Below are 16370 nucleotides of genomic sequence, written 5' to 3' on the forward strand. Positions count from 1 at the left end.
ACTGAGGAGACAGGACGAAGGACAGCAGCTGAGTAAATACTGTCATCCTCCTGCTTCCCATCAGCCACCTCTCCAGCTGCTGTGATAAAAGCTGATCACTGCTCAGATCTGATTTCTTTTGTCTAACTGTTAACATCATGTTTCACCACATACAGAATGTGATAACTGATACGACACGCTGACCGTCTGTCGCAGCTGCTGCAAACTCAACTTTCTCTAAAGGAATATTCTGCTTATTATTTGCTAATTAATGTACCATGTTTCACGGCTGCGGCCCAACATGCTTCACAAAACGGCATTAAAAACAATGTTAAGGAGAAAATAGAACAAAAATAAATAAAATATACCTGTTAGTGTGAGAGGTAATCAGTGTGCGAAATGCGAGGGGTTAATTAATGTTATAGTTGGTTATATAATGGTTTGGTTAATGTAAGGAAAGATTATGGTCAGGGTTAATAAATATGTTGATGTTGAAGAGCAACTTAACACCCTGTTTTAGCTTCAACACGCTCTCTGCACATGATCAATGCTCCAGCTTCCCTCTAACTTTACCCCTGACTGTCCACACCCACACGTTTCTGCAGTTTTCTGACATTATAATGTGGGATATACATCAGAATTCATACAACTGCAGTATTACGTTTTAACGTATATAGACAAGTTGGTATGAGGGTGGTAGAAAAGTCATCAACACAATGTCATGATAACTTTTAAATGGACATTTTCACTAGAACTAAAGTAACTTGCTGCAAACCAGTAAAATGATTGTTTAGAGGCAAATTTGTGACTCATCCTCACATTTCCAAAACTTTTCTTTTTACCACGTCACCTTTGATATGCACTTGTCAGCTCTGGCTAGCTAACATGCTAGTAGCAGTAACAATGCTAAGACAGGCTACACAAAGTTAGCTCTACTGGTAGAAATGAGCAGTGAGTGTCCCAAACATCAACTGGCAGCACGGGTTAAAAAAACACAGACACATTAGCATTTACAAGTAATCTTATCATTTAAAATGGTAATGTTAGCATAAAATAGTAACGTAAGCAATAAACAAATTAAGTTGGCATAGAAAGAAGTAATGTTTTCCTGAAACAATTAACATTTTCCACCCATTAATTTTGTGTTGTTTAACGTAAGAGCTGTTTGAACTGTTAGAAGCCACAGAGAATATTGGTTATCATTAATTATTATTTTATTTATAAAGGACAGTGCATATTAAATAGGGTTGAGCGAGTAAACGAGTAAACGGCTGAAACGAGTATCCAGTACAGTTCATGTGCTTTTTATGAGTATCATAAGAGTAAAATAAAATATTTGTACTCGTAAATATAGCAAATTTTATTATTTTTTTAAAAACTGTATATAGTTCTCTTACTCTTGTGATCAAAAACATTGCTCTGAGGCTCAATTCTGAGGCTGGTCTGTAAATAGTTTTCTAATAAATATAGCAACTTCTGATCAACCAGTATCAATTAACTTACAGTTTAAGCCACACCCATTCTGAGTACGGATACGAATACGGAAAATTTAGTTGGTTGAACGAATACAGATAATGGTGTATGCGCTCATCCTTATAATTACACTGACATCAATGTAAATGTGTCATGGTGAATGACTGAATGTGACCTTTGACCTGCAGAGTTTTGGGGTCTATTAAACACAATTTCTGGATTTTACTGGAAAATAACTTCTGTTGTAACAAACACTATGAAATAAGACCAGGATCAGTAGACAGTGTAATAAAGTGAGCGTACATGTTGTTTAAAGTTACTGTTAAACTGCAGGTCTGTTACTCTGGTCTTCTGTTCGTCTTTAAAATCCTCCCTGATGATTACCCAGCATGCTCGTTTCCACTTCAAAACAACCCGTAGTGTGTGTTTTCTTCAGCCTGCAGTTTCCTCAACATTTCGAAACACTTCACCCCCCCACCCCCGGAGCAGACCTCAGCCACAGACGGTTAATCCCTCACTGAGCAGAAGCCCTCAGAAATCAATTGAAACCCTCCAACTTTCAGCTCCTCAGATGAAATGAAGCCCAGAGACGTTTGGTTTCAGTTTGATCCTGTTTCAGCTGAGCAACACAAAGTGGACAGGAAGTATGTTTGCGGTCCGTAGTGATGGGAATTACGGATCTTTTGGCTCCCAAACTGCTCTTCATTTAGTGCCACTTCTGCTGGTCGCTGCCGAAGTTACTTTCTTATTTGTTGCAAGAAATAAATATGCAAGATTCTTCATCTGCAATACATAGAAATAGTCATATTGATGGTTAAAAAGTGGGATGTGTCAAGAATAATTATAGTTGTGTAACAAAAATAACCCCCTACTAACAAAATAGTGTGGTTAATAAATAATTACACAGATCTATACAGACACATACAGTATATGTCAGTTTAATTAGTATGAAACAAAAATATTTTTGCTCTGTTCAAAAGTGTAATTTGTTCGTTGTCATGCATTTCTTTTTCCATGACGGTAGGGTATGTGATTCTGGGGAAATCCAATACCACGACAAATACCATGATATAGAGCGAACAACGACACAGCAAGTAAAGTAACTAACGTTAGCTAGGTTGTAGGTTAGCAAACTGTTAACAGCCAACTTTCAGGAAAACAACTATGACAGAGTTGAATCAAACAGATGAGATGAGAGAGAAACTCAACTTTAAATTAGATTTCCTGTGTAATAAGAAAAATGACTAACCTACAACTTGTAGAGAAATTGAAATTTCATTATCTAAAATGTTTCTGTGGCAGCTTCACTCTGACATGTTGAGGTCAGTTTGGCCCCTCCCGGCCACCGTACCCAGAGGATGTATTATAAGGTGACCCCATGCAACCACTATATGTTCATATAAAGACTTTCATTTTCTAATCGCTACATGGACGTTCCTGTCAAACTTAGAGAACCAAACCAGCTTCAGAGGCAACATGAATCTACCATCAGCGGGTCTAAAAATATTAAAGCCATTATGTGTTTAATCACAGTTTTATCTCTGCGAGGTTCCTTCAGATTAATCATCTCTGCAAGGCCACCGGGACAAATTAACAGCAAGTTTTCGTGCTAATTTTAACTGTAATCCGGGTGTTGATTGACAGTGTTGTCAGACCTCAGAATAACTCTGCACTCGAGTGTCCGTGCTGTTTGGATTATTTAAGATTATGTTGTAATTCCCCTTTTAATCTGCCCTGTTTTAAGATCGGAGAGTCGCACTCTGCGATGAAGTGTTGAAAGCTTTTGATGAGATGTGGAAATCCTGATCGTCACTCTGCTGTTCTCATGAAAAACTTTCTCTGTGAACTGACCAGTTTTATCGGAGATTAACTGCCTGCTGCTGCTGTGGAGACTCATCCTGTCCAACTGAAGAAAAACATGTGAAGACGAGTCAAAAACAATCAGACTGAAAATTATATGAAGCAGGTGGTTCGTATAGAGACAAAAATATTACAAATAAGAAGCTGAACTCGACTCATAAACAGCAGAAATCTGCAGCTTTGTTTTGTCTTTGTTTAGCAGTTAAACTGTCCTTATTCATGATGTCCTTTATTTCAGCACAAACTCAGCTGTAAGTCTGATGCCAGGATCCCAAAATAAAAGAAAAAAGACACAGTTAAGTCTACAAATTAAAAATATAGTTTCACTATTTATATACACAAATACAACAGAAACATGTAAGAAATAAAACCGGTTTTATGCCTTTTTCACTGAAAGTCTGTCTGTCTGTAAATTACTGAACATATTAATAGTTAAGTTTCAAATAATGTAAATAATTTGAGACTTTGAACTCAGCTTGTCTCTACATGATGTTTAAATAAAGTTATGTTACTATAAATAAAACATGATCAGTGTGTTCAGTGATAAATCGATTCCAGAGGGGAAACACAGGACGTCAGATTTACTCCTGCAGCTATAAACCATCTACAGGTACCTGAACCAGAACAAACAAGTCAACTCTGACCTGTCAGGAAAACAAAACACATCCTGTCTGGTTATTTCTATAGAAGCCCACTTCTGCCAGGGAAAGAACAAACTGATGAAAAGTTAGACATGATGAAAATTAAAATACTTGTGGTCACAATTTTGACATATCTCAAAAAGGACAGCTAACAGCTGCTAACAGCTGATTCAGCTACTTTTAATGGGGACAGTTTTCACTAAATGTGAACATATTTAGGCTAAAAAAACAAAACAAAACGTGGCTGTAAAGAGAACAGAGAGGCGAAGTCCCGCCACTTCCAGTGGACCACCATGGGAGCTTATTTCTGAGAAAATATGTACGTTAGTCAACGGCGAGAGACAGATGATTTTTTGAGTTTAAAAACATCTTGATTGCTATTAAAGATAAAGTTAAAATTCTATTACATAGTCCAATTGAAAAAACACAGACAGGAATCTTTATTTTAATATATATACACATATATACACACACACAGTGGTGTGAAAAAGTGTTTGCCCCCTTCCTGATTTCTTATTTTTCTGCATGTTTGTCACACTTAAATGTTTCAGATCATCAAACTAATTTAAATATTAGTCAAAGATAACACAAGTAAACACAAAATGCAGTTTTTAAATGAAGGTTGTTATTATTAAGGGAAAACTAAATCCAAACCTACATGGCCCTGTGTGAAAAAGGGATTGCCCCTCCTGTTAAAACATAACTGTGGTTTATCACACCTGAGTTATATTTCTCTAGCCACACCCAGGCCTGATTACTGCCACACCTGCTCTCAATCAAGAAATCACTTAAATAGGACCTGCCTGACAAAGTGAAGTAGACCAAAAGATCTTCAAAAGCTAGACATCATGCCGAGATCCAAAGAAATCCAGGAACAAATGAGAAAGAAAGTAATTGAGATCTATCAGTCTGGAAAAGGTTATAAAGCCATTTCTAAAGCTTTGGGACTCCAGCGAACCACAGTGAGAGCCATTATCCACAAATGGCGAAAACATGGAACAGTGGCGAACCTTCCCAGGAGTGGCCGGCCGACCACAATTACCCCAAGAGCGCAGCGACGACTCATCCAAGAGGTCACAAAAGACCCCACAACAACATCCAAAGAACTGCAGGCCTCACTTGCCTCAGTTAAGGTCAGTGTTCATGACTCCACCATAAGAAAGAGACTGGGCAAAAATGGCCTGCATGGCAGAGCTCCAAGACGAAAACCACTGCTGAGCAAAAAGAACATTAAGGCTCGTCTCATTTTTGCCAGCAAACATCTTGATGATCCCCAAGACTTTTGGGGAAATACTCTGTGGACTGACGAGACAAAAGTTGAACTTTTTGGAAGGTGTGTGTCCCGTTACATCTGGCGTAAAAGTAACACCGCATTTCAGAAAAAGAACATCATACCAACAGTAAAATATGGTGGTGGTAGTGTGATGGTCTGGGGCTGTTTTGCTGCTTCAGGTTAACATCTCAAACGTTTGACTATTTTGACATATTATGTCATAATTTTGACTTAAAATGAGTATTTATATTTTTCATGATGCAAAACTTTTAATCTATTTTTTTCTTGTCCTGGCAGAATTGGTCTTCCATAATTTTCACATCATGTTTGTAGAAAATAACTTAATAAAAAGTAAAAAAGTCTAAATTGCATGAACAGAGTGAGTGTGATGATGTAACAGGAACCAATTTATTTCCTCTCTGCTTTCCTGTTTTTTTTTTATTTCTCCAGTTTACAGTTGATTTTCATTCTGCTCAGTATCTGTCTTCTCAATTAAAACTGCTCTGTGCGTCTTCAGTCAGGAGGAGGAAATGTGATTTTGGAAAAATAGAAGAACTAATCAACGTAAAAGGCAACGGCCGACCCATTTAGATATTAACTGCCTGTTAACTGTGGCCTCAGCACATTCAAACTTTCAGACAATGAAGAAAAAGGGAAATTAAGGTTACGTAAGCATGTCGACTCATGTGGAGTGATCCTGTAAAACAATACAATTTCACCAGAGAGGATTAATTTCTCTGTTTCCTCGAGTTCTCAGGCAGAAAGTCAGACAGAAGAAGAGAAATTAGTGTTTTAATCTGTTTAATGGACTTTTTTAAAGAGGTGACAAAAGACACATCTGACGGAGGAGTTTTATCTAAAGGATGTCAAACTGAAAATCAACATTTGTTTTCTTGGTTCAGAGTTGATTTGAAACATTTTGTTTATACGTCTTGGTCCGACTCTTCACATCCTAACAGAAACTGTGAGACTTTCTACATCACAGAGAGATTTGAGGTTAGTATTGGTGGCTAGCTTCCTAGCTATCAATAATAAGCTTGCTAAAGCTTATAAAGGCTAGCAAGCTAGCCTAAGCTACACTAAGTTATGCACAGGAGTCACAAGAAAGAACACAAGACCTCAATCCAACAAGATACAACATGTAAATCAGACAGACTTGGAGTGGAAGGTGGATTTGGTCTCTTTTGATAAAGCTTGTTTCCGTTAGCTTTGAGTTAGCTTCTAGTTTCAGTCAGCTTAGAGTTAGGGTGCATTCCATTTGAACTGGGAAATCAGACTTTCCAAGTTCCCAGTTGGACATTTCAACTTGAACGCCCCCTGAAGAAATGCTACATCCGCTGGACATCAGCATATTCGAGCCCCTGAAGTCTGTGTTCAGCACCCTGGCCAGTCGCACGGGTCTGGTGAGGGGAGACATGGTGGTGGGGAAGAAGCACTTCTCCTCAGTGCTGAAGCATGCCCACGAGAAGGTCGTCACAGCCGAAAACATCATGGCCGGATTCAGAAAGGCAGGCATCTTTTGTCTGTCAGGAGAGGCAGTGGACATGACGCAGGTTAGGTTCTTTATTTTATTCCCTATAATTATTCCTATTAATTGTGTTATGCAACTTAAATCTAACTTAATGTGAAGAATACTAGTTGTTAACCTGAGCAATCTCTATCTGGATTGTAAAGCTTGTTCCCAATGAACCTCCTGTGTCCACCTCCTCCGCTGCACCAGCTGCTGTACCCACCTCCTCTGCTGCACACCTCCTCCTCTGCACCAGCTGCTGTGCCCACCTCCTCCGCTGCACCAGCTGCTGTGCCCACCTCCTCTGCTGCACACCTCCTCCGCTGCACCTGCTGCTGTGCCCACCTCCTCTGCTGCACACCTTCTCCGCTGCACTTGCTGCTGTGCCCACCTCCTCTGCTGCACACCTTCTCCGCTGCACCTGCTGCTGTGCCCACCTCCTCTGCTGCACACCTCCTCCGCTGCACCAGCTGCTGTACCCACCTCCTCTGCTGCACACCTCCTCCGCTGCACTTGCTGCTGTGCCCACCTCCTCCACTTCAGTGTCCTCACCATCTGTCACATCCCCAAACACACCCATCAGCTCCTTGTCACCTGCCAATCCAGAGGAAACAATTCAATTCAATTCAAACCCAGCCGACTACAGGATTGATTGATAATTGACATTTCAGAAAGGAGACGGCACACCTCCTGAGTCATTTCCTGTATCTGTGTCACGTGGGTTTCACCACTGCCCCGCCCATTTAGGAGACTTGCGGCAGGTCCTGAGTCGATTCACTCCAATGGAAGAAGTGAACGTGAGCACAGATTATGACAGATTCTTTCGCCCCATAGTCACCAAAGTAAATATCGGACCCATTTTTCACAAGCCACGTATCTTCAGAACATTCTAACACTAAAATGGCATTTTACAGACGGACAAATCAGGACAAAATTAACTTTGATCAAGACCTGACTGTCTCAGCAACACAGATAGTACTTCTCTCTGTTGGTGTTGAACCGTTGATCTGGTTTCGATGCAGTGCTGCCAACGTCGCTTTCCAACCGGATAAACAGAAATTTAAAGGGATTTATGTCACACCATGAATTAAAAGTTAAAACAGAAATAAAACTTGTGATTCTTTGCTTAATAATATTATTGTTATTATTATTTTACTTGGGAGAGGCGACCACGCCCACTTAGACAGGAAATATATACCATTTCATACCATTGGTACAACATGTAAATCAGACAGACAGGATTTTTTTCTCTTTCCATGGAGCTAGGCTAACAGTTTCCCTTTGCTTCCAATATTTGTGCTAAACTAGAATAAGCAAAGCATACAAAGTGTCTGTTGCTCATTTTGTTTTTAAAGTCAACAGAACTCCACTTCCAAATCTGACAATTTTGTTTCTTTCTTCTTTATTTAGTATACACTCACCTCAGAAAATAAAATTTGACACATTTTTATGAAATAGTTTGGTGTTTTGGTAAATTCGGCATATGTGGTAATGGCCAATCCTATTTCATATTTTTAATAAAATCTAAACTTTTACATGTAGATCAGCAACACTCACCACCAGGAGGTTTAGTGAAAACACTGTGTTTGGGCTTTGATGGAGCAAGGCTAGCAGTTTTCCCCTGCTTCCAGTCTTTGTGCTAAGCTAGACCAACTATGTCTGTACTGAGAGATGAAATTGATATCCATCTTGTCATCTATGCGTTGAACTGTTCCTGTCAGTTTGCTGATTGATGTGTGGAGGATAAATCCCCTCAGAGTCTGTGTGTCTGTCTCTGTCCACAAAATGGCTTCCCCCTGTCGCCGTGCAGATAATCAGCACAGTAACATCTCGTGTCCCTCGGGGAGCAGAACCAGGCGTGGACTCATGTGGTCTACTCCTTACTGTCTTTATTTCTCTTTTCCTTCTCTTCATGCTGCATACGCTGCCTCTGCCTAATCTAAATTGCACACTAGACCACAGTAAACGAGGATCATGTGTGACTTTTTTATTTATTTACCCGTTTATTATTTTCCTTTTTTTCCTCTCAGAGTCGAGAGCTGCATGAGAAGAGCTCAGAGTCTTCAGGCCCCTGAGGGGGAAATAATTATAAAACTGAAGATAAAAAGTCTTTTCCATGAATATCAGATGAACACAGCTCTTATCACTGATGTGGGATCAGATTACATGATGGGGAGAATACACTACATGGCCGAAAGTATGTCGGCAGCTGAACATTTTCACCATATGTGATAGTGGAACATGTGATTCTGCCTCCATGGACATTAAGTTTCTTCGTCATATTGGACAAATTATCAGTTTATGGTGTTATTAAGGTTAAGGGATGTTGGTTTACGCTAGTAGCAAATTAATTATATTAGTTTCTAAGTTGTTGTGGTTTATAAGTGGTTGCTGAGTTGTTGAAAGTGGTTGCTAAATTGCTAAGTTGTTGAAAGAGGTTGCTAAGTTGTAAAAATGGTTGCTAAGTTGTTGAAAGTGGTTGCTAAATTGCTAAGTTGTTGAAAGAGGTTGCTAAGTTGTTAAAAATGGTTGCTATGTTGTTGAAAGTGGTTGCTAAATTGCTAAGTTGTTGAAAGAGGTTGCTAAGTTGTTGAAAGATGTTGCTAAGTTGTTGAAAGTGGTTGCTAAATTGCTAAGTTGTTGAAAGAGGTTGCTAAGTTGTTAAAAATGGTTGCTAAGTTGTTGAAAGTGGTTGCTAAATTGCTAAGTTGTTGAAAGATGTTGCTAAGTTGTTGTAAGTTTATAGAGTTTCACCTGGTTCACTGAATTGTACAACACAAGTTTACGCTTGAATCAAGATCACGTTTCCAAACAAGTAGGCATATCAGGTGCGTTTTAACAGGTATCTTGTAGGTAGGCAATATGTGTAGCCTATAAATGATAAACATAGCTTAGGTGTGTTATATGATTTACAAAGTGTTCCCCCTAAATAGCTCTACAGACCTATTAAAGAGGAAGACTTGCTTCGTCCTCTGCGACTTCCCCGAACACCTAGTCAGATGTGCGCTGAAACCAGCACCTCAAAAGGGCCTTGAGTCTCTTGATTAATATGTTTTATTCTTCACATGTTTTTCAGCCGTCAGTTTGTTTCTACAGGTTATTCTGAAGTGTAATCCTACATGCTGCATAATATCTCTGTGTTTTTGAGTCCTGGTCGCCCACATGAAGTCAGTTTTGGATTGTAGTTTTTTATGATTCTGGTCTGTGCTAGTTTTATTTCAGTCCTGGCAGAGGCTCATGATGGACTCTGTGAAGTTTGCAGGTCTTTGTTGTGGCTTTGTGTGGAACCGGCTCTCTCTGTCTGTGGGGGTCTGGCTTCAATATGTCGCTGTGTTGTGTACTGGCATTGTGACGATGTGGTGAGGGAAACCAGACTCTCTGAAGTGTACCTTCACTTAGCCGTTCTATTTCTTCCTCCTGTCGTTCACCACAAAACATCCACAGGCTTCAGATTTCAGTCTCCACGTCTGGCCGACCTTCGACAGCAGAGAAAACAGAGAAAACAAACCTCTGCATTGAACTCTGGACAGGCAGGGCACACCGAGGGCCAGTCATGTCATCAACGGGTACAAGACCAGGTCTGTCTGTGAGCAGCTCTGAGTGGTGGACCACAGTTAACAGCTCTTTACACCTATCAGTGTTCTTTATCTACAGACCATCAATTAGTCACATTTACAAAACAACAGTTTTTACAAAATACTTTTACTCTTAATGGATGACCCTTGATGCAGTCTGGTGAAAACCATGCATCTCCAAAATGACCTAAATGAAAAACAGCTCTGTTTTCTACTTGCTTTTGCTAACTAAATTCTGTTGACAGCTCTCAGTCTAACCTTTAGCTGCTGAGAGGGTTGCCAACTTCCTGAAATGGATATACAGAATGCCAGCGGAGTTAAGTTAAACCTGAACTCCAGGAGGGTCTGAATGAGAACCCAACCAATGATGATGCAGTGTTGGATGAGAGAGGACATTAATTAGCTGTGATTGTAAATGGTAAGAGCAGTGTTTTCTGCTTACTCACCAGACTTAATTCATAAATCCTAGTTTTGTTTCCTGTTGATGTACAAAGGTACTCACGTAGTGAACTTGCTTATTTTAGATGTTTTATAAATCAAGAGAGTCTTACGGTAAATTCGGCATGGGTGATTGCCAACAAAACAACGCTTAACGTCAACGAAAAGGCAATTACTTTGGTAAAGTACAGACAGAAGGGAAACGACAGGGAAGTGAAGGAACAGTCAGCGAGAGAGAGAGCGAGCTGCAAACAGCTGTTTCTACGCACCTCCCCCTGCAGTGGAACATGACAGACAGGCTGAGGGATAACACAGCAGGAGGGTTTACTTCTGTCTCATGCAAATCGTCCTGTCTTTAATAGTCTAACCTGTAATATTTCTCTCCTATAGACTTGCACTGAATTGATTCTCAAAAATACGGAACAAAGCGCGTCCCATATCAGTTCAACTCGGAACAAGTCTTTTAGTTTCCAATTACGGGACGATTCTGTATTTTACGGGACGATTGGCAACCCTAGCTGCTGAGCTAACATTACCTTAGCTAATATTACGGTGTAGTCCCTCATTCGTCCAGGAGTGTTCTATTGTAGAAAAGGTTTCAGTCGTAGTCATCTGGACACTGTTTTCAGAATCAAGACGTTTCGGCTCCCATCCGGAAGTCATTCTCAATTGTGAAAAAATTGGACGGGAACTGGAAATTTAAGCTACTCTGTGTTGCTTAAGCCCCGCCCTCAGGAAGGAGTCTACCTGAGTATCTGTTGATTAGCTAGTTTCACCTGAAACTGACCTAATAGTTTCCATGATGGCCCAGTAATCAGTAATCAGGCCTATTGTTTTCTGGCTGCACCTCCCTCATCACTGTTAAGTACCTGATTAGCATGTGATTGGCTTGACCACGGTGTTAATACACTGTGGTAAACTTTGGGCAGATTGAATCTCAGACCACCATTTCTGTTCAAAGAGGGGTTTTCTTTTTTCACAAAAATGGCTTCTTTGACTCCTCTTTCAAACCAACTCTTCTCTCTACTTAGAATCTTCACCTCGCTGTCTTCAAATGTGCGGTTTGTAGCTTTCAGACGCAAATGCACAGTGCTCTGCAATCCTGAGTTAGCATGTCGTCTGTGCTGATAAAGTCTTTTGTGAAGTGGCTGTTTAGTCTCACCTATGTACCGTTCAACTTGTGAGGAAAACTACAAAGAACGGTATGCTACGCTGATGATACTCAGCTGTACAAGCCTGTAAAGGCAGATGATGATGCTCACATTAGAAATCTAGAGGCCTGTTTATCTGCAGTGAAAAACTGGATGTCACATAATTTCCTGCTCCTAAATTCTGATCAAACTGAGATGCTGGTCATTGGCCCTGCTCAACATGGACACCAGTTTGATCAAGTAACAGTAACTATCGACAACTGTGTGATTTCTCAAAGCTTAACAGTCAAGAATCTTGGTGTTAGTTTGATCTTGCCCTCTTTAGATCAGCACACAAAATCACCAAGACGGCCTTTTTCCACCAATGCAACATTCAGCTAAAATTAGGTATTTTCTGTCCTCGGCTGATGCAGAGATCCTAACTCACACCTTTGTTTCATCCAGACTTGATTATTATAACGTTTTGTTGTCAGCTGCTGCGTGCTCCTACTAAAAGTCTTCAAATGGTTCAGAATGATGCAGCTAGGATCAATTTTAGCTTCACTTCATCAGTTCCCTGTCCATGTCAGATCTTTAAGGTGCTTCTGATGACTTAGAAAACTCAGAATAGAGGCCTCCTGTCTGTCCCAGAGTTAAACAGAAGTCAGCGGCTGCAGGGCCTTTTCCTATCGTGCCTCCTTCCTCTGGAATAACCTTCGTTCTGACATCAGACAGTCTGACTCTGAAAGTTAAAGAAAAAATATTAGTTTTAAGTTTGGATTTAAAGACAATTAGTACTCCCGTCCACACTTCAGGCCTTGTACCTGTTACCACTTTACGTCCGGTGGGTTGGTCTCAGTCTCAATGACTTTATTAACATTAGTACTTATAGTCTACTATAATCTACAAACCTTTTGATATCGACTGCATTTCTCTAACCCTCTGCTGTTTTTGTTTCTGTGCCCTAAAAGCTGCCAAGCTGTGCATGCCCCCCTCCCTCCCTCTACCTAGCCTTCTTCTCCTCCTCCTCCTCCTCCTCCTCCGGCTTCTCTGTGCTGGACCATCGGCCGTCCTGGGACCTGGTGCCTCATCCAGTCATTGATCTGGATCTTCATTCCCCTGGAGATTCAGCCTCCCCCCTTTTCTCCCTAGTTTGCATGTCATCATGTCTCTCTCTCCCTCTGTGTGCTGGTGTGTTTCTCCTCTCTGTGTCTGTATGTCCTGTCCTGTCCTCAGGCCTCTGTGGTGGAGAGGAGGTGCTGTGGAGAGGAGGTGCTGTGGATCAGGTCCTGCTTAGTGAGCAACACCTGAAGCTGCTCCTCCTGGATCCATTCTCTTCACTCATGTTTTACAAGCTACATTTTGTCATCACAATTGTAAATACTATGACTTTCTGTTGTGAATCTGTTCTGTTCTGTAATCTGTCTGTCCGTCCTGAAGAGGGATCCCTCCTAGGTGTCAGGCGTACAGTGGTAAAACAGAGTGCTGTTAGTCACAGCTAAAGTGTTAATGTTGACAACTTAAATGTGAAACCAGAAAAGGTAAAAACTTCTGAAGGAAAATTGAAGTGTGCTCAATTACACCACAGACTGTATATAAAGATGGACGAAATGTCAGCTTCCCAAAAGTGAAGCCAGAACACCTGGACCGCCCCCTGGTGGCTGGCTGCAGTACAGGTCATAAGCCCCGCCCCCTCCATGTTAGCGTATTAACCATTTTTATTTTAGAATATATTATAACTCTAAGATCTGGCTTCTCTGTGAAGCCTATCAGGATTTAAATGTTTAGAGATTCAAAGATCCTCCTGCTGACCGACATTTAAAGATTCTCACTGAAACTTTTCTGAACCGATCAGAGCTGATCTCAGATCAGCTGTAGGCGCTGTCGCATCACTTCATCACAACTTCATCATCCTCCTCCTCCCTCCACTTCCTTCATTTATTATCTGTCCCCTGATCCTGAAGGAGTCAATGATCCTGACCCAATTAGTGGGAGCCTCCCAGGCGAGGAGGGAGGAGGGGGGACACCATCATGGTCCAGCTCTCATTTCCTGTCATGCCCTCGCTCAGGAAAATTAGATGCTAATTAATTAGCATTGGCATCTTCAGCCACACACGCCAGCTTGTGTAGAGAAATCAATGGTTCGTCAGTTCACATCAGTCCTGCGGTCAGCTGCCGGGCACGCTACAGTCCTGATCCTGAACATGCTACAGTCCTAATTCTGAACATACTACATGATCCTGAACATGCTACAGTCCTGATCCTGAACACGCTACAGACCCTGATCCTCCCTGATCCTGAACACGCTACAGTCCTGATCCTGAACACACTACAGACCCTGATTCTCCCTGATCCTGAACACGCTGCAGTCCTGATCCTCCCTGATCCTGAACACACTACAGACCTGATCCTGAATACGCTATAGTCCTGATCCTCCCTGATCCTGAACACGCTACAGTCCAGATCCTGAACATGTCATGGTTTGGACTTGCGAAGTTTGATCACAAACACGAGTTAAACTATGGAGTACCTGAGAAAGGCTGAGGGTCCAGCTGGTGGTCAGGTACTGTAGTAACCTGGAGGAACAGGAAGTCCAGTATCTGTATCGGCCAATTAATCTGTTGTAACGGTCAGGTGATGTTTCTCCTGTGAGTTTCCAGCAGAAAGACTTTAATAATGGAGTCTTGTTGTTTGAGCTCATTAGTGAACCATTAGAGTATCAGATGGTTGTTGTGTTATAATGAAGTTAACTGTTCAGGCAGCAGCTGAAGTTAATTACAGACAGAAAAGGGAAATTACAGAGTGAACATGTTCTAATCGGGTTTCACTCATACTGCAGTCAGAGGCCAGAGGCACACCCCGACACACTGAAGCACAGCACAAATACACACATGTACTGTTTATACATGTACAGATGATCAACAACTGACAGGAGAAGCAGCATGAAGTGTGGAGTCCGGCCTCCACGAGCCTCCAGAACAGCTTCAGGGCTGCTGGCCGAGTCTGTGGAGCTCTGCTAGAGGATGAACACATCCTCCACAAGATGTTCCCTCAGTTATATATACAGCCTTTATTTAATCAGCTTGTCTCACTGAGATCAGACACACCTGAGTACAGCAGGTAGAGAGAAACACAAGCTAAAGGACAGACAGCATCAGAGACAGTCATGTGACTGTAAAGGCTTTTTCATCCTCACCAAACCGTTCAGTGAGTCCTGGTGCGCGGAAGCATCTGCATCTGATGTGTGTCTTTTTCATCCAGGTAACAAAGCAAATTTCACCTAGAATTTTTAAATAATAATAATGTAATGGTAGTGGTAATTTCAATATCAATAAAGTAATAATAATAAGAATAATAGTGATAGGAATAATAATGATAATAATAGTAATAAGACTAATAATTGTAGTAGCAGTTGTCAAGCAGGAACACGGGGGCAGCAGGTGGCCCACAATCACAGATCCAGACTCTGCAGCTCCGGAGGCAGAAATACCTGCGCCCTCCTTGAGTGCAGTGTTCTAGTCAGGTAATAAGGTATTATGAGATCTTTAAGATATGATGGTGCCTGACAATTAAGAGTTTTGTAGGTGAGGAGAAGGATTTTAAATTATATTCTAGATTTTACAGGGAGCCAGTGCAGAGAAGCTAGTATTGGAGAAATATAATCTCTTTTCCTAGTTCTGGTCAGGACACGTGCCGCAGCATTCAGGATCAACTGGAGAGTCTTAAGGGACTTATTTGGGCACCCCGATAATAAGGAATTGCAATAATCCAGCCTAGAAGTAACAAATGCATGGACTAGTTTTCCGGCATCATTTTGAGACAGGATGTGCCTGATTTTTGCATTCGTCCAGGAGTGTTCCATCGTAGAAAAGGTTTCAGTCGTAGTCATCTGGACACTGTTTTCAGAATCAAGACATTTCGGCTCCCATCCGGAAGTCATTCTCAATTGTGAAAATGGTCTGAGAACTCAGAAATTTAAGCTACTCTGTGTTGCTTAAGCCCTGCCCAGCGGAGACTCAGGCAGACTCCTCCCTGAGGGCGGGGCTTAAGGAGGACAAGATGAATTTTTTCTCTAATAGTTAAAACTTTATCATTAAAGAAGCTCATGAAGTGGTTACTGCTGAGGGCTATAGGAATACATGGCTCAATAGAGCTATAACTCTCTGTCAGCCTGGCTACAGTGCTGAAAAGAAACCTGGGATTGTTCTTATTTTCCTCTATTAATGATGAGTAGTAAGCTGCTCTGGCATTACGCAGGGCTTTCCTGTATGTTTTAAGACTATCTTGCTAGACTAAACAAGGTTCTTCCAGGTTGTTGGAACGCCATTTCCTTTCAAGTTTTCGTGATGTTTGCTTTAATTTGCGGGTTTGAGGGTTATACCATGGAGCTAACCTTCTTTGTTTTATTATCTTTTTTTTAGAGGAGCGATAGAATCGAGTGTCGTTCACAGTGAGTCTGCAGCGCTATCAACTAGATGGTCAATTTGGGAG

The 16370-nt window shown here is 41.2% G+C and overlaps 1 long non-coding RNA gene across 1 annotated transcript; it reads right to left on the bottom strand.

Moving 5' to 3' along the window:
* Positions 1-7136: 7136 nt before the first annotated feature.
* Positions 7137-10989, bottom strand: LOC122885580. Its single transcript, XR_006380142.1, has 3 exons — positions 10758-10989; positions 10126-10212; positions 7137-7330 (listed from the first exon to the last, which is right to left on the bottom strand). It is a non-coding gene; the product is annotated as an uncharacterized LOC122885580 (long non-coding RNA).
* Positions 10990-16370: the final 5381 nt, after the last annotated feature.

The sequence above is a fragment of the Siniperca chuatsi genome, linkage group LG12, assembly GCF_020085105.1.
Source record: "Siniperca chuatsi isolate FFG_IHB_CAS linkage group LG12, ASM2008510v1, whole genome shotgun sequence".
Taxonomy (NCBI): Eukaryota; Metazoa; Chordata; class Actinopteri; order Centrarchiformes; family Sinipercidae; genus Siniperca; species Siniperca chuatsi.